Source organism: Peromyscus maniculatus, chromosome 15, assembly GCF_049852395.1.
Source record: "Peromyscus maniculatus bairdii isolate BWxNUB_F1_BW_parent chromosome 15, HU_Pman_BW_mat_3.1, whole genome shotgun sequence".
Taxonomy (NCBI): Eukaryota; Metazoa; Chordata; class Mammalia; order Rodentia; family Cricetidae; genus Peromyscus; species Peromyscus maniculatus.
In genome coordinates, this window is record NC_134866.1 from 14,431,621 (window position 1) to 14,451,231 (window position 19,611).

The 19,611-nt window shown below is 45.5% G+C and overlaps 1 protein-coding gene across 1 annotated transcript in view; it reads right to left on the reverse strand.

Moving 5' to 3' along the window:
• The window catches only part of Myo10 (myosin X), a 174,390-nt gene that overhangs the window by 119,337 nt on the left and 35,442 nt on the right, over nt 1–19,611 (reverse strand). The gene's annotated exons all lie outside the window — the stretch shown is intronic.

Below are 19,611 nucleotides of genomic sequence, written 5' to 3' on the forward strand. Positions count from 1 at the left end.
CATACATACAGGCAGGCAAAATACTCACATAAAATAAAAACATTAATCTAAAAAACATTTTTTTTTTTCAAGACAAGGTTTCTCTGCATAGCACTGGCTGTCCTGAAACTCACTCTGTAGACCAGGCTGGCCTCGAGCTCACAGGGATCCACCTGCCTCTCTGCCTTCTAAGTGATGGGTGTCACCACAGCCCGGCAAAACAATTTAATATAAATAAATAAACAGACTAGGTGTTTTTTAAGACAGGAGCTTGGTCTCCCTACAGCTTTATTCGGGATCATCTGGTAGCCTCAAAGCTTCATAGCCAAGTTCTTTAAGTGTTATATTAAGTTATACTGATTAAGTATCAATCAAGTAAATATTCCCTCCATCCGCTACAAGACTGCCATAAATCATTACATCAATATTTAGAAAATGTAACCAGTATTCCCTCTCCATCAAGACATGTAACATGTATGTGCTCTTTATCAGATGATATACCTTATACTTCCAAACAAGAGTAATGAGTGATACATATGTAGGGTAGCGTGTACGTCAAATGACACCGATACTATGTGGCTCATTATTGGGGTCAGCACATATTTCTGAAGCTACTGTAAGCGATCACAGAATTAACCACAGCAACTTATGGTGGTCTGTTTGTTGACCGAGTTCAACCTGCTTTTTTACACATAAATGCACAGATGAAAGTGATTCTACTATGGCGTCCATATCCTCATTTATGCGTTCATAGTTTGGGTCTGGTTTTGCAGTATAGGGAATCAAACCCAAGATCTAGCAAGGGCTCTACCACTCAGCTACTTTCTCAACCCCTACTAGTCAATAGATTTTAAACCATGCAAGCTTCCTTTAAATAAAACAAAGCTGCCAAAAGGTTATTTTAAAAAGAATATAAATAACATGAGAAACGTACAGCCTTCACACACACATATGTACATACGCATGCACATGAAGCCATTTCTGCCGTGTTTGAAGAAGTTTTTGATTTGGGATTTTAAATTTAATATCAACCAGCTGTCTACATTGCAACAAACGGTACATTCTTACACTGGAAACTACAAAAACGCCAACCCAATGGTTTTGGTACAAATGGCATGCTTTATTTTTCTAGAGAAAAAAATAAACTTCAATAGTGGTACTTATGCCAGATGTACTGAGAAAGTTGGTCCAAACCAGCCCTGAGAAACTTCCCCAGGCCAGTACAGGGACACACCCTTCCCTCCTGAGGAAGAACCACTCTCCCCAGATGCTGTCTGGCAGACATTCACCCAAGGAGGGAGCCCGGTTTCCCTACCTCAGGTGGCGGGGGGGGGGGGGGGCACCCTGCTACGGGAGCACCATGAGCTGGACAGAGACCTGGGGATGCTAAGGGAGTAAAAATGGGGTGAGCCACATCCAGGAAAAGAACCCTGAAGGCTGTTTTCACAAGGCCATTCCAGAGACAAGAAACACATGCCCGAGTCATAACCACCAAGGAAGAAAATCCAAGAAACATGTGCCAGCAATGGATGTAGTCTTGGAGCAACCTAGAAAAGCACCCTGCCCTTCACTAGCTTGCTTCCCTCCGGGATGTCAATCCAGGTAGGTGTTCCGGAAACACCCCAGGCAGACAGGGCACTCTACAGAGAGGGCTGATGAGGGTGCAAGGTACAACTTGCCTAGCCTGGCCAACTCTTGCTCAGCTGAGGAGCGGACAGGAGGGTCTTGTGTTGTGTCTTGCCTTCAGAACTTCAAGTATCAGTCAAAAGCAGCTGAGAAACTGCTCCAGACTCTGCAGCCTCAAAAGTCCTCCGAGTTCAATACAAGTCACCTCCAAAGCTCTTTCAGGAAAGAAGACAGTCTCCAAGCCAGCACAACCAGTTCCTACCCCAGGCTCTCACGCCCAACCAGCATCAGATCCTGTCCAGTGCAGACACCTCTTTCCTAAAGCTCATCACTCTGCATTCGCTAAGCATCCCAGAATCTGAAGGCAGACATCATTTAAATATTAAAATTTTATGTGTTATATTGATTTTGCTTTCTAGAAATAACATACATTTTTAATAGTCACACATACCTATATACATATTTATTAATGACTACATCTTCATGTCAAATGTCAATACTTCCTTGTCTCTTTTTATTTCATTGGGAAAAGCAAGGCACTGTGTGAGCCCATATGAGAGATGAGAGCTAGGCACAGTCTATTTCACAGATAGGGAAAAACAAAAAACAAAGCAAAAACCTAAAAAACAAAATGGCCTCAAACTATTCATAAAGCCCCCTACCACTGACTTCTTCGTGTTTCCAGCAGCCTATGGCAGACAGAATACAGACGAATACCCATTCCAGGAGTGTGAAAATCCAGAGGATATAGAATGATTCTTTCTCATGACCTCAGGATAAGAGAATCAGAGGAAGATAACTGTTACAGAATTAAAAGGAGCTGTGAATAAGTAAAAGATTCATTTGTTGAGATAGAGTGTGGCAGATGCTCAAAGCCACGAGCATTTCAAAGGAAAGAAGTGCAGTGGTCCAGAGCGTTCCTTGGAGGGAAAGATGAGGATCACTGCCTATCCAGGGACGGATTATCACTGGCAAAGTTCCTAGACCAGGATCCAGCCACAGAGCTGTCCGATAAACTTAGAAATTCAGAAAATCCATTCAAGAAATTTTTTTCCCTGGTGTGTAACAGGCAGTGGGGACAGATTTTACATCCCAACTCAGGCAAAGTCAACAAATGCACAAGACTGACAGTTGATCTTGACTATCAACTCTATGGGGTCCAGAATGGGGAACAGATCACTGTGAGAGTTTCCACAGCGGTAAAGCACAGTGGGAAGACACACCGTAAGGGGTGGCACACGTTGCCTGGGCTCGGGTTCTAGACTGCATAAGGAGAAAGGGAGCTGAGCACCAGCATTCACGTCTCTCTGTTTCCTGACTGTGCATGTCATGTGACATCATGATTCTGCCATCATGTTGCCCCTTCCATGATGGACCTACCCCAGTACAGGGAGCCCAACACAAACCCTCTTCCCTTAAGTTGCTTCTTGAGAAAACTAATACAAGTAGATATAGAGTACCACTGATGTCTATAAAGGCACAAGGGAACAGAAAGGGGCCAAGAGATACAAAAAAAGAGTTGCTTTAGGTCAGATGCTTTGGGACAGCCTTGCTGATAGGTAAACATCATACAAGAAGCCCCATGGGGGTGAGGAACAGAGCCTACTCCTTGCACTGCGTTGTCTGAATGTATTACTGGATGAATAAAGAGCTGATTTAATTTGGGAGGATTTCAAATCAATGACTGACCCACTATGTCATTCAAGAATTTCTTTAAATTGTGTGCACGTCTGTGTGGGTACACATGCATGTGGGGACATAAGAAGATGGCTTCAGTGTGTCTTCCACTCTTGCTCATTTTTCTTTTATGTTCTTTCTCATGAAACCTGGACTTCACTGATTGTTTAGACTAGCCAGCAGTCAAGCCTTGGGATCCATCTCATCTGTCCGTCTGACCCCAGGGATGGAATTACAGACGCACGCACCATGTACAACGTTTCAGTGGGTGCTGGGGATCTGAACTCGGGTCTTCATGTTTATGCAATAGGTATTTTACTGACTGAGCCATCTCCCAGGCCCTCGGTATTTCTTGAACTATCAAAAGCCATTTTTATATACAGCAATTAATCAGGTATTGGTTTTTGAGATTCTTCCTAAACAACAACAAAAAACAAAATTGTAAGTTTAAATGATATAGTTCTTTTTATAAGATCTTTTCTTCCAGAGCTGTTTCTGGAAGAACGGGGGATGGGGGTGTCACAATATTAATAATAAGATGTTTTTCTAAAAGAAGTCAGAAAAAAAACTGAGTTACATCGATAAAGTAAACTTTGGGAGAAGGTGGTGTGACTAATAAACACAAAACGGGGTCAGCAATCAGCTGACCTGAGTGTGATCCTGGGGACTCAGGCAGTGCTCAGACAGACAGCCACGAGGATGTAATGGTAGAAGGGAAAAGGCAACTCTCCAAGTTGTCCTATGACCTCTACACACACGCACGCACGCACGCACGCACGCAAACAATAAATAAATAACTGTAAGGATTTAAAAAAAACAGAGAAATAAAAAAAAATGGGGAAGATGAATAGATAGAAAATCAACTAAGAGGAAATGGAGCCTTGGAATAAAATAGCCCAGAAGAAGAAATACGAACCAATGGTCATGAGACGACCAGGCTGCCAAGAGAGTGGGATACAAGAAACCAATCAATATGATTAAAAAACCAGTATGCAGTAGAGAAGACATGGCACATATTGACTAGATAAAAGTTAATTGGGCCCTTTATTTTTAAGCTTAAAGCAGTACAGATATCATAGAACACTTCTTCCCAAGCTTTTGTGGCCATTTTTATAGTACAGAATAATTTTAATAGACTCCTTTTACTGATGTCATTAGGAGACATCAGCCACAAAGCCTACCTTTTCCAATTGAAGTGAATTTAAAAAAATCCTACCATGATCAACATAGGATGAATGGATCATGGTAACTTCATCTCATAATAGCCTGGAATTTCTTTTAAAGCAGCAGATCTCAGTTTTCCTCTCAAGGGTCATTTGACAATGTCTGGAAACATGTGTGCTTATTATAGCTTGGGGGAGAAGAGGAACAGGGTAGAGGCCAGGATTGATATGAACACACAAGCTATGACCCAGCCTGAGTACCAAGGCAGAGCCACCTGGATGGAGAAGTGTCCCAACATCTCCATGACCAGATGTCTATGCAGACACCCCAAAAAGGTGATGACAAAAAGCCAGAGCCAATGCAAAAGGTTTTGAGATACGGTTATTCTATGAAGTTCCGGCTGACCTGGAACTCACTATGTAGACCAGACTGGCCTCAAACAGAGCTCCACCTGCCTCAGCCTCCTGAATGCTGGGATTAAAGGTGTGTGCCACCACTGCCTGGATTAAAGGCTTGTACCTTTAATCAAGTTGTTTTTAATCTTAGAATAGTGTGGATATCACATGAACATGGCTCTCCAGGCGTATGTGGAAGTTTTTATAGTAGAGAGTGATATTAACAGATTCCTTTCATTACAAGCAACAAGGATCTCATCATCATCACCACCACCATCATCATCATTACCATCATCATCACCATTATCATCATCGTCATCATCATCATCATGTTGGTGGGTTTTTGTCAACATGACACAAACCTAGTCATATCTGGGAGGAGGGAATCTGAGTTGAGAAAATGCCTCTATAAAACTGGACTGTAGGCAAGTCTGTGGGGGCATATCCTTAATTAATGACTGATGTGAGAGGACCCGTCCCACTGTGGGTGGTACCATCCCTGGGTGTACCATCCCAGGGGTGCATAACAGAGCAGGCTGAGCAAGCAAGGAGAAGCAAAAAGTGGGCAGTAGTCCCCAACTGTCTTAGCATCAGTCCCTGCCTCTAGGTTCCTGCCCTGATTTCCCTGGGTGAGGTCTACCCTGAGAAGATGCTGGTGACTTAAACAGTGACACCCCCACCACCACCACCACCAGAACTGGCAATCCACGGAGAGAAAGGAAAAGTGAAGCAGGCAACCTAAACCCATGAGCAGCTGTACCGGGGCATTTCCCAGTATGGGAAGGAAGCACGTGAAGCTGATGGTGGACAAGTGGCCAGCGGACACCCGTGAGAGGGCTGGCATAGGGCAGCCCTCAAGGTGAGTGAGGCTGAGCCAGGCATCAGCAACAGAGAATGGGGCTCTGAAGGGTCCTTATGCCGTGCCTCGGTGGTTGGCTTAGGACTTGCAGTGACTGAGAGCACGGAGGGAAGAGACTCTAATATAAAGAGTGACAGAGACTGTTTCTGTAGAAATGAGAAAGAAGACAATTTTTACTACAAATTAACATCCAATGAAACCAACCATTCTAGAATCTCCACAGGAAAGCAATTTCCTTAATCCCTTCTAAACGTGACTGACATAAACAGTCGCCCCTCTGCCCTCCTCTTCTAGCCACAATTCACACACCACCCTCAATATCCAGGAAGACATACACACAACACATTCACACACCACCCTAAATACCCATGAACACACACACACACAGCACATTCACACATCACCCTAAATATCAGTGAGGACACACACAACACATTCACACACTACCCTAATTATCAATGAGGACACACACACAACACATTCACACACCACCCTAGTTATCAGTGAGGACACACACAGCACATTCACACACCACCCTAATTATCAATGAGGACACACACAACACATTCACACAACACCCTAATTATCAATGAGGACACACATAACACATTCACACACACCACACTAATTATCAATGAAGACACACACAACACATTCACACAACACCCTAATTATCAACGAGGACACATACAACACACAAGGACAGGACGCTGCTCAGCTATGGATGATAACCTCACGTCTGAAGCCTTTCTGATGATGGTCTGCAGACAGGTGGACAGGATTAGGTGCCTGAGAAATCACTAATACCCAGGAAGCTAATCTGTGAGCCATACACCTGGAGATGCAGGGCCACGTGACAACTCGTATGTTCGTCAATCAGAAGGCCATATGCTGATCCATCCCCTCTTAGACTTAGGAGTGAATCTGTACAGCAATAGTTAGAATGAATCGTGACCCTCTCCCCCCATATCAGCATATTTATATTTTAGGGAAAGCCAGCACCCCAAACTGAATTTATATATAAGGTTAGAGAGTGCCTTTAAAAAAAAAATTAAGAGACTTATGTACAGATTTCTTTTGAATTTTTTAAGTGGACGATAATGACTATATCTTTTTTAGGTGCACAAATAAGACATCAGTATGCATTTATCATGCACACCAGCCAGATCAGGGTAACCCCAAACTCTTACTGTTTCTTAGTGTTGCTAATATTCAAAATCCCTTCTCCTCACTACTTTGAAATATACAATTAATCATAATTTTCCACCTGTGCCACAGAGTTACCAGTTAACCCCCCCACTGACTGTGTTCCCGTGCCTATGGACCACCTTCGATGCCCCGGCACCCATTCCTCTGAAGTACCGAACTACACTACTTGACACTCGTAAAAGAAAATGCTAATAATTTCTAGAGAGATTCTACAGGCCCGTTTCAGGCTAGTCTTCTTACACTGTAGAACTGTGTGTGAAGACAAAAATTGCTGTATGATAACGTTTTCCTTATTACAGAACTATACTAAACAAATCCATGGAGCAACTGTACTCCGCAACCACATACTACAATACTAAGTTTACATTTTATTTTTTATTTTTTGGTTTTTCGAGACAGGGTTTCTCTGTGTAGCTTTGCGCCTTTCCTGAACTCACTCTGTAGCCCAGGCTGGCCTCGAACTCACAGAGATCCGCCTGCTTCTGCCTCCCGAGTGCTGGGATTAAAGGCGTGCACCACCACTACCCGGCTAAGTTTACATTTTAAAAGCAGGCACACTCACTAGCAACTTGGGCGCTGATTCTAGATAAATGAAAACTTCTGTTTGCACAAAACACTCACACATAAATGCTCACAGCAGCTCTATTCATGATAGCCGAAGGTGAAAAAAGGCAGCCCGGGAATATTCTGTGCCGTGTGATGCTCCGTCTCGGACACCCCTGAAATGACCGAATTACGCTGCACAAAGAGCAGACTGGGACTTCAAGAGCTTAAGGAGGGGCCAGCAGGAGGGCAGTGAGTTGGCAGTGAAGGGCAGCTAAGGGGCTGAGGGGTGGGTGCCTGGGCCCTGCGGAATGCCCTGGTACACCTCCAGGTCTCAATGTCCTGCTGTGCCCCGTTCGCAGGGTCAGCTCAGTTCTCCTCTGGGGAGGAGACGAGCCAAATGGTTCCTGGGAGCTTTCTCTGTAATTGCTTACAAATGAGTGTGGATGGAAACTTACATCAAAACAAAGTTTAATTATAAAGAAACTAAATCTGGTTATGGTGGCACACACCCATAAATCCAGGTCCCAACAGGCACAGCGGAGCTCCTCTGTGCCCATGTGGACTTTCTTACTCTTTCTCGGGGAGGACTCATTTGCTGCACCCCCTGAGCCAGAAACCTGATGACCTAAACCCCTTAGCTAGCCCCCCATGTCTACTTTGCAAGCCTGGGGACGGGAGAATTGATCCTACCAGAACCCCTCTGCCGCCCCCCCATATATATATATATACCTATGAAAATATATACACATACATGTCCATAAACTTTGTGCTGTGTTTTTAGCAGCACTTCCCCAACAGCTTAGCCTCACTGTTTCTAACCAACAGTCGAAGCGTATTTCCAGAGGCAGCTTTGGTTGGTATCGCCCAATGCAGAAGCTACTGCAATCATTCCTCCTTATGAAACAGGGGCTGCTCAAGTGTGAGCCAGAGGGACTTTGGTTGTACAGAACCCCACGGGAGTGGCCTGGCAGTGGTCACTTTAATCCCCAGGCTCATTATCGTCTGTGACACAGGGGTCATCAGAAGCCTGAACTCTGGTGTAAGAACGGAGTGTGGTTATAGAGGCGTCAGAGTCCTGGGCACCCCAGGAAGCAAAAGGTCTGAGCTGACCAAGTGGCTGTTCTCAGTAATGTAATCTGATCACCACCATTCCCAGGCTGACATTCCTTCACGGTCCGCTCCGGTGGCTTCCAAGTTAAAGCCTCTATTCCTTAATGTGGCTCCTCTCCAGCACCTTCCTAAGGCTCTGGATGCTTCTGCCAGGCCATCTCCAGCTAAAGCAAAGTAACTGTCCCTTTGAAACAGGACTTCAGATCTTCCTTTCCTGCCGAGGCCTGCCCAGCAATTCACCCTCCATCCAGGTCCAACACCCAGACAAAAGCCTCTTGTGACACTCACCACCCAGGTGTTATTTCTCACCTTTCTTATCTCTGTCTGGTAACCTAGTGACGGGGATAACAAGGCTTTTAGGTCATGGGGCAAAGGATGATAATCCAGGGCTGCCTAAAACCAAGGCGGAAGTGGGGCAAGATGCATGTGTGGTGGTCAGAGCAGTCAGGCCGTGGCGCTGGGACCATCCTTGACTGGAATGCATGGGACCCCCCCTGGCTCCTCCTCACTGCTTCATCCAGTATCACTCTGGTTACTTAGTAACTGCCTGCTAATGGGAAGAACATCAGCCACCCATCACTGGCCTTCTGATCATACGATGAGGACTGGCATTTGATGTCCAAACCTGACTCCAGAGGCTGAGCTGTGGATCATTCCTCAGCCACTGCTCGCCTTGAAATTGTCTCAAACTGAGTAAAAGGGGAGAGGTAGAGGCTGGAGGGATGGTGCCCTTGCAGAAGACCCAGGCATAGTTCTCGCTGTCCTCACTGGGTGGCTCACAGCCACCTGTAACTCCAGCTCCAGGTGACCTGATGCCCTCTTCTGGCCTCCATGGGTACCCATACACAGAGAGACGCATAAATAAAATAAATCTGTCAAAAAATGAAGACAGCGATGTGGTTGCTCATTAATTAAGTGGAAAGGGGACATCTGAGCTGATTTTTATTTTATGAGCATCTGTGTTTTGCCTGCATGTGTGTCTACGTGAAGGTGTCAGATCCCCTGGAGCTGGAGTTACAGACAGTTGTGAGTTGCCGTGTGGGTGCTAAGGACTGAACCCAGGTCCTCTGGAAGAGGAGCCAGTGCTCTTAACTGCTGAGCCATCTCTCCAGCCCCCAGCCCCAAGTTTTAAACCAGTCAAGATCACTTTTTTTTTTTTTGAATACTAGTTTAAGCACTAATGCTTTTTCCTACGTGCCCTTGTCAAAGGAACATGTTTCTAAGCGGCAAGGAAGAGACAACATGAAAGGTATGTAATAATCCAGAAGAAAAAAAAAAGAGTCAGATTGATTCCAGATTCTAGGCAAAACCCACAAGTCGTTTTTGGCTGTTTTGTTTGTTAAAATATGTACAAGAGAGGGGCCGGCCGCAGGTTCACTTGGCTCAAACTTATGGCACAAGAACTAAAAGCTCGCAAGGCCAGAAACAAAGCATAAGAACTTGGAACTTGAGAGAATTCTCTTCCCACGGTGTCCCCATGAACTGGCCCTACCCCCCTGTCCAGGGCATCTATAGAAAGATCAGAAAAACACTACTTGGACCCACTGAAAGGAGGAGGAAAAGGCAGTGTGTGTGTGTGTGGGGGGGTGGTACTAGGGCGGGGGGGGGGGGACACCATTAAAGTGAAGTCCTCTTAAAAACAGAAGCATTTTCAATAACATAAGAAAAGTTAAGCTGGGCATGACTGTGCACACCTTAATCCCAGCACTGGGGAGGCAGAGGCGGGTGGATTTCTGAGTTCAAGGCCAGCCTGGTCTACACTGAGAGTTCCAGGGCAGCCAAGGCTACAGAGAGAAACCCTGTCTCGGCAAACAAAAACAAAAGAAAGAAAAGTTAATACCACGAGCTGAGACAGCTTTCCTGGTATTTGTAGCAAGAGCAAACTAAAAGAAAAGAGACTATTCAGAGGAGGGGTGCGCACCTTCACTCCCAGCACACAGAGGCAGAGGCAGGCAGACCTCTGAGTTTGAGGCCAGCCTGGTCTACAGAGTGTGTTCCAGGACAGCCAGGGCTACATCCACCTGCCTCAAAAGAAAAGAAACAAAGACAAGAGACTCTGCACCTCAGCAGGGAACCGTTGTTTGTAACCTAAAGGCGTGGTGGTGCACACCTTTAATCCTAGCACCTGGGAGGCAGAGGCAGGCAATGTCTGTAAATGTCTACGGAAACAAAGATGGAAAAGCCCTGTGCATTCTGTCCTGGGAATACGGGCCAAAGACTAAGAGTCGGAGTATCTGCTCAGAGAACCCAGGGCAAATCTAAGTAGAGCCTTCCTTAGAGAGCTCAGGAGGGATGAGCATGGCTGTGCTTGTCAACAGCATCTTTACAGGACTTCCATCGTCACGGAGCTTCCCTCCTTTATAACCACATATCTTCATATCTGGGTTTTGTAACAAAAGGGTCAAAAGGCGGGGTGGAAGAAAAGAAGTGTACTTTCATTGGTCCACAGGCCCAGGGAGGGGCCCCTCCCCGTCTGGTGCAAACATCATGGACCATAGATGCCCCTGCTCGCCTGCTGCGGTCCCTGGCATCACCTCTGGGGGCGGTGTTCCGCCCCCAGTCCTCAGCACTGCCCCACACGGCTCTACCTTCACCTCTTCACAGAGGCGAAGAAGACATGACCAGCACCGGTGCCTCCGTGACCGTGCCCACACAGGAGAGCATGTCCAGACGGAGGTGAGGAAAGAGTGTGACAAAAAATGCACGCAGTGACGTGGCCACCACCACAACGCTACGGAAGAAAGAGGAAAACCCGCATCACACTCCCAGCCCTCTCTGGCAGTTCTTCAAAGGTCAAGCAGAGTTGCCATACGACCCCGGCAATTCCATTTCTAAGTAGAGATACCCTGAATATACATGCACACAAAACAAATATCCGTACCCAATTATTAGCCAAAAGGTAGAAAAAACTTCAGGGGGACACAATGGCATGCCACTCAGCTGTGGAGAATGACAGGCTCACGCACACTACAGCCTGGACGAGCCCTGAACACACCATGCAACATGGAGGAGGGAGGATGCGGACTGCCACGTGTTACATGACTCCATTTATCTGAAGTGTCTCAAGCACGTGAACCCAGAGAAAGAAAGAACAGGCATGACTGCCAGGCTGGGGTGGGCAGGACGAGAGACTGCGGAAGACAACTGAAGTTTTCCTTTCCACATCGTGAAAATGTTGTAACATGGGGCTGGGGAGATGGCTCAGAGGTTAGGAGCCCCCATTGCTCATGCAGAGGACCCTGAGTTCAGTTATCAGCATCCCGGTTGGGCGACTCTCAACCACCTGTAACTCCCGCTTCAAGGGCTTGGACGTCTTCTGGCCTGCTTGGGCATCTGCATGCATGTGTGCACACCCACACAGAGAGACCTAATTTTTAAAAGCCCCAAGAATGCTATAAAATTGCCTGCGCTGACGACTATATAACTCTGGAAATTAAAAACCTGCTGAACGACACATTTTAACTGGTAAATTCTATGAAATAGGCTTTATATCAAAATACGACTTATTTAAAGAGGGGCTGGGGGGGAGGGCTGGAGAGATGGCTCAGAGGTTGAGAGCACTGATTGCTCTTCCAGAGGTCCTGAGTTCAATTCCCAGCAACCACATGGTGGCTCACAACCATCTGTAATGAGATCTGGCGCCCTCTTCTGTATACACAATAAATAATAGGCAGTCAGAACAAAATAGGCACAAGAGGAGCCAAGCAAACGATGAGCAGACTTGTGCAAATGGGAACAGAAAGGGGTAAATGCTGCCTTGACCATCCCCAGGCGGGTCAGCCACTAACCAATGGAAACAAGAAGGACCAACACCCGAGAGCCCACCTATCCAGCTGCTGACGACTCTGCAACACTGGACTCCTCCTCTGCTCAGGCCTCCTGAAAAGAATCACCATTTTCAGTACTCCCGGCCAGAAGCATGGCTACTAGTGGCACACTGTGAACACATCAAGCATGTAAAGACATACATGTCTTCAAAGCGGACGCCGAAATCACAAGTAGAGGGCAATAAGAGGCAAGCTATAAACCCGTATTTTAAATGAATAGTCTTCACTAAAAGTCAAGCCAACATATGAGGGAGAGCGACTCAAGAGAAGGGTGTAAATATTCAGATGACACTTACATGATCCCAAAGACCACTTCAGAAAAAGAAAAGAGTCAACCACCACCCACGTTTTCAAATGAGTCCACTACTGAAGCTGTAAATATCCTATTTACTATATGGAAGAGCTAAGACATTGTGGAAAATTATTTCGTGAGCTGAGCTAAGCCCATTAAGATGGACATAGCATTTCCGTACAAAGGTCAGAACAAGTTACTAACCAAACGACAACTCTGTTAAGCAGGCCAAAATTCCATGGAAGGTTTCCTAGACTTACAAAATCTTAAACATCTTTTACATCAGAACACCAGAATCTGTCTGCATACATGTAATACCTTGTAAATTATGCTAGGGCATGCATCAAACAGCCAGGCTAGAGAGAAACTTTCATTTGCAAATATTTAACTTCTGCCATTTCTCCCAGATGGAGAAGGCAGGCATGTCTCCCAGGCTCCACAGACCATCAAATGAAGCAGGCTTTATGGGCAGGACACCAATAACGAAGCCAGGCTCCTTCAGCAAAGTCCAGTTCTACTTGAACTCTTAACAATGGGAGCTGATTTCTATGCCAACTTTTCTCATGCAGTTTCTCATTAATAAGCTTTGTCAGTGTGTCTAATATAAAGTCTATGATCTCTTTGTCCTGGCCTCATTATCCCTGACTCCAGAGAGCTAGAGATTTTTTTTTTCTCTTAAACATACACTAGCTTAAGTTCCCGGCATTAGGGGACAACCATGATCTTTTCTGCTGAGATTCGGACAGTATCTGATCACTAGACAAAAAGGACTCAATCATAATTAAAGCATGAGACTCATCTTGGTGGGAGGGAGGGGAGGGAGTGGGCATCACATTACGTGAGAAGCAGAGGAGCAGGTGGTCAGTGTGCTCTTGGCTTCACAGCACACAGCAAAGCCTCCCGACAGATCGCTTCATAGAAAACCCTTTGTACAGAAGAGAACATTTTAGACGGCATGCCCCTGGGCTTATCCGAGTCGAAATAACTGTAATTTCTGAGTCTTGTGACAGGGGTTAGCTCATCTCCTGGCCTGACTTCGCTAAGAGCTCTTTTGTTTGGTGTGTTGATTCTGTCCCCTGTACCCTGGAATGCGCAGAGCCAAGGAGACTAAGACTTGAGAAATGGTAAAGTGGATGTATCAAAAGCAGGGGCAGAGGCGGACACGGATGACTCAAAGCGCCCACTACTACAAGGCCAAGACCTGGACGCCAGGCAGACAGGAAGACTCTGCAGGGTGTCCGTTTCTCCTTGTTCTTGGCTCTGGTTGCAGCCCTGTCACTAGGGCGAACTCCTCACAAGTGTCACCACACTGGCAGACCTGCCCTTCCTAGACCTGTAAGGGTGGCCGGAGTACCGCCCTTCCCTGGCTCACAAAGCTGCCCGCGTGCAAGTGCTCACGACACGCAGGCCTGAGGACTGCAGATCACGGGCTGCCACTGAGATGAGACGTCTGCTCACTGTCAGACCACAGCTACAATCAAAACGCCATCACGGGGGGCATACCCTGGGGAATATTGCTTTACATTCTGATTCTGCGTGCCCTGCTAATAATACACTGAGCCCAGGCCGCACAGTCACCCACACACTCCCCGACAGGCCTGCTAGCCAGCCAGAACCATGCCCAGCTAACAATCCAGCACTGAGCTTCCACAGGTGCCATCCTAAAGTGTACACCTCACCTGGCTTCACATTCAGACCATGACTTGGTCTGATATGTATGTGAACATACGTTATCTATATGCACAGAGAGACACATAAACCATGGCAACAACTCTGATCAGTATGACTTGCCAAGAACCTATGTTACATCTGGCAAACAGCCCTCTGGGAAGGTGCTATTCCTATGTCAGTTTTATAAATGAAATATGTGAGGACCAGCTAGGTGAAGTCACTTGCCCAAGGTAACATACGTGGCAGGCAGAATAAAGGACAGGCAGCTACCCATGGGGGCGTGCCAATCTGAGGTCAACTGGGCTGCCTCTAGATCTGTTTTCCCATTTTAAGTGGTTCTTTATCTGCTGGGGTCCATAAGGTCCTGACCATCTATTTATTTTATGTATTTTCATGTCACCTGTGTACATGTGCCCAGAAGAGACTGCCGGATGCCCTGGAGCTGGAATTTCAGGAGGCTGTGAGCCATCTGAGGTGAATGCTAGGACAGGCGCTCTCCTGAGCTGTCCTCGGCCGCCCACCACCCACCGGCTTTGTTTAAATTATTAACTGATACTGAGAAGATCGCTCCAGCCTACCTATTACCAAAAGCCGAGTTAAAATCAAACAGGGTTTTATTACTGCATTAAGGGTTGGCAGGGCATATCCAGTACCCAGTCACGAGGTGAAGCAGTCATGAGAAATGGAAAGTTAATGCTTCACCAAGAAGCTTCTGGGTCCTCGAAAGTTTATTAATAGAATCAAATTACTTCGTACGCGTTAACCTGGGGAGGTTAAGCGAGGACATCAACAAATACTAATTATGCAATTACATAAGAACTTCAAACACTTAACCCGTGTTACTTCATTTTAACTTTAGCCCAACAAGCACGGCGACAGGAATGGGGAAAGTGGGCATGGGTGGGGCCTCCTCACTCCCTCAGCAAATCATCAGCTCACTGTCCCCCAAATAAACCTGGAGAATTCACCATTCTCCTATGCACTGCTCTCCAAGGATCTCCAGAGTTCTTCTCTCAAGTCGTAACACCAGAAAATCATTTTCTTTCCGGTGTTTTTCCTCTGTGAACCAGGAGCTCAGCATTTTTCACCTAGTCAAGCAGCAAACCCCAGCTCTCCTCTGTCTCCCCCAGCCACAGCAGGAACATCACAGGTACACCCGGAGCCGTACCAACTTCTTCCTTTTGTGCCAGGGACCTGAACGTGAGCTGTCCTGTCTGTATAGCACATTCCTTTACCTGCTGAAGCATCCTCCCCAACCCCATTTTCTTTTCTGAGTGCCAGGTAGGTACAGTCTAGCTCTCAACTTTCAATTCTCCTCCCTCATTCTCCCCAGGGCTATGATCACAGGGATCTACCACCACACTTAGCATTCCAAAAAAAAGTTATCCACTCTCCTTTTTCCTTTGAATTAGGTCTTTATCCCAATGTGGATTTGATCAACTGATTTCAAGAATTTTGTTTTGTTTTTAAAGATCTATCTATCTATCTATCTATCTATCTATCTATCTATCTATCTATCTATCTATCTATCTACATACCCACCTATCTCTATCTATCTATCTATCTATCTATCTATCTATCTATCTATCTATCTATCTATCTATCTATCTATCTATCTATCATCTATCTGATATGTATGTGAGTGCCAACACGTAAGTCTGTGCCCCACATATGTGCACGTACCCCTGGAGGCCAGAAGAGGGTGTTGGATCACCGGGGGCTGAAGTCACAGGCGGTCGGGAGCTGCCTGATGTGGGTACTACAAACTGAACTCGAGTCCTCTGCAAGGACAGCAAGTGCTCTTAACCCCTGAGGCATCTCTCCAGTGCCGAGTTAGGATCATTTGGCAGAAACCAAAGTCAAATGTACACCTGACTGTTGGGTCTATGCCAGACACTAACACAGATGTTCATCTTCTGGGAACTTCAGTCAAGGAAGCAAGCCAGAGATCAACGGTCTTGGAAGTAAAGATGAAACCGTGACGGAAGATTGATTCCTTTTCCATTGCCCAAGAGCGTATCTACCTAGATGTCTTCTTTACTCACAGTCATAAACACTAAGGGAAATGTGGGGTTTTAAAAGTAATTATGGTCCAAAGGAAAGAATAGTTTCCAATGAAGCAAGAAAACTTAATCGACTTAAGTTTTTATGACTTCAATTCACCTACCAGAACTGAACATCTGGCTGCTGTTTTGAAAAACATGGGGTGTCCATGTAACATCCTAGAACATAAAACTGGCATAAACTGGATTCTAGTGTCTCATTTGTATGCGAACACTCAGTCTGAGTTCCACCTCGTGGATTTCTTTTTACCTTTAAGATTATATAACCACTTAACTGAAATTGTGGAAGTTTTCACAGCATTAAGAACAGAAGTTATAGCATGCAGGGAAACAAGTAACTTATTATTTTGTATGCATTATAAACACGAATGAAGAAGTTAAAAGCAAAAAAGTCAAACATTTGAAGAGTCTAAAAAAAAAGAACAAGGGTTGTCTGGACTCAAGCATCCCGAAGCAATAGTTTTGTTTTCAGAGTTTATTTTTGTTACTGATGTACATACATGTGCGTGTTGTAATTTGAGCTACCCTGGTTGGGAACCATCCGACATAGGTGTTTGGAGACAAACTCAGGTCCTCTGCAAGAGCACCATGGACTCAACCCCGGAGCTATCGCTGGAGCCCCTCAGGCAACAGCGTTTCTGTGTTGAGATTTCTTCACTTTTCTTCTTTGTATACGGGCGGTTTGCCTGAATACACGCGCCTGTGCGCCGTGTGAACGCAGCACTCACAAGAGGCCGGAGAAGGGCATTGGCTCCTCCTTGGGACTGAACTAGAGGTACAGACAGTGGGGAGGGAGCGCTGGAAAGCAGATTCAGGTCCTGCTAAAGAGCAGCCAGTGCTCTCAACCGCTGAGCCATCTCTCCAGCCCCAGCCAGTGCTCTCAACCGCTGAGCCATCTCTCCAGCCCCAAGCAATGGTTTTTAAATCAAGGTGTCCAGACTTCAAAAATTTCACAGAACAGTTAAGAAATAAAAGGATTTCTGTTCACCACTCCTTACATTGCCTCTAGAAACTATCCACTTAGATTTTATTCAAATAAAGAAATTCAAAGAAATCTCACCTATTTATGTTCTTAAATGTGACTGACTTTAATTATCTCAGTAACAACAATAATTGGTGATTCATGATGAAATGTTAATATGCTTAGAGAGATGGTTCAGTCAGTAAAACGCCTGCTAGGGAAGCATGAGGACATGACTGGATCCACAGCGCCCATGTGGAAGCTGGAAATGGCAGCATGCGTTTGTAACCTCAGAGCTGGGAGTGGGGAATACCGGCAGTTCCCTGGAGTCACCGGCTAGCCAGTGGAGCCAATCAAGGAACTCCAGGCTTAGTGAGAGACTGTCTCAAAAAGTGAGATGAAGCGGTAAAAGAAGACCCCCAATTATGGATCACTTCCCCCAGACTCACCCACACATGTATGCCGCCACATGCTTACCTACACACACACATACACACACATAAAAGTATATATATATATATATATATATATATAATAAAAAAAATGTGCTAACACGATCAAAGCCTCATCTTCGAGCAAAGGAGTGAGAATATTTAAAGTGGGGGCCACCCAAGTAGACACTTCCCTGAGATACTTTGTGCAGATGGGTAATAGATGCCTCCTGGTGAATTATCTGCAGGATTTCCATGTCCTGAACTGAGGCAGATTATCAGTGCTCAACTGTAAGATGGCGGCGTTACACATAGGGCTTAATGACTTTCATTTGAAAGACTGTCCTTCACTTGGAGACTATGGTACTGCTGTTGGGGTATGTGGAGTTATCATTGGTAAGCAAAACAATAACGGGCGGTTATTAAATGCCCTGGTCTAACAAAATAAAAGATGGGGCCGGCCTGTGTTGTTCTCCTAGAATTTCTGGATGGAGGAATCCAAAATGCTGGGACCGCTGGGGGACAGCATCTAGGTGCTAAAAAAAACATGCAATGCTGACTGGTAAGTACTGTAAGACCCAACAGGATCTGGATGACATTTCCTTCACGCCAAGCTTTTCTGCAACATTAAAAACCACCCTAAGCCGGGCGGTGGTGGCGCACGCCTTTAATCCCAGCACTCGGGAGGCAGAGCCAGGCGGATCTCTGTGAGTTCGAGGCCAGCCTGGGCTACCAAGTGAGTTCCAGGAAAGGTGCAAAGCTACACAGAGAGACCCTGTCTCGAAAAACCAAAAAAAAAAAAAAAAAAAAAGAAAGTATAAAAACCACCCTAAAGTCATTCAAGGGTGACAATCATTGCTGGGTGTGAGACAGAATGTACTAGAATGGACCTGCCAGGTTCTTTTCATTCCTTCTCTTCCACACCCTAGCACCAAGACTGACTCCTGGCTCCATGGAGTCTACTGCTGTAAGTAAGTAAGTAAATGAATGAATTCTCCCAGTTCTGGGTCATCAAGAAGAAGCACCATCTTCCTTGGACCGGCTTCCAACACTTGTATTACCTCGGTTCTCTGTCCTTAAAAGTAGCTCAGAGGAGCCACACACCGCTGCATCATCAGTGTGGCTGGTATTGAAAAGCCAGACCACGGTTACTGCATCCAGGTTTGCCTCCGGATGATAGACACGTGTTAAGTACACCAGGCACAGTCCTTATTTCTCTAGTCAGCCTGGAAAGTATAACCTTCCCATTTCAGACTCAAAACCAGACAATTCAGAGTTCCTGAACAGCGGTAAAATATACGTAACCCAGAGAAAACAAGTTGGTGTCACTTGGCGAGCACTGAGGACAGGAATGTAAACGGCCACCATCAAGAAGGAAGCACACAGCATAGAGGATGATGCAGGATTTCCCAAAGTGAGCAGTGTATTTAATGAGTGTTAATTCACAATCACAAAGTACTTTTCTTTTGCTATCCAAGAAGCATGCTTACAAAGGACCTGAACACTTTTCTTTACTGGAGACACTAAGAGTAAATGCAGCTGTTAATTTTGTTTGCTTTTTTTTTATTTGTTTGTTTTTTAAGACGAGGTTTCTCTATATAATAGCCCTGGCTGTCCTAGAACTTGCTTTGTAGACAAGGCTGGCCTTGAACTCACAGAGATCCTCCTGTCTCTCAGTTCTTAATTCTTTTTCTTTTGTTTTTTTCTTTCTTTTCTTTTCTCTTTTTTTTCTTTTTTCTTTTTCTTTTTTTTTTCTTTTTTTTTTTTTTGGTTTTTCTTGAGACATGGTTTCTCAGTGTAG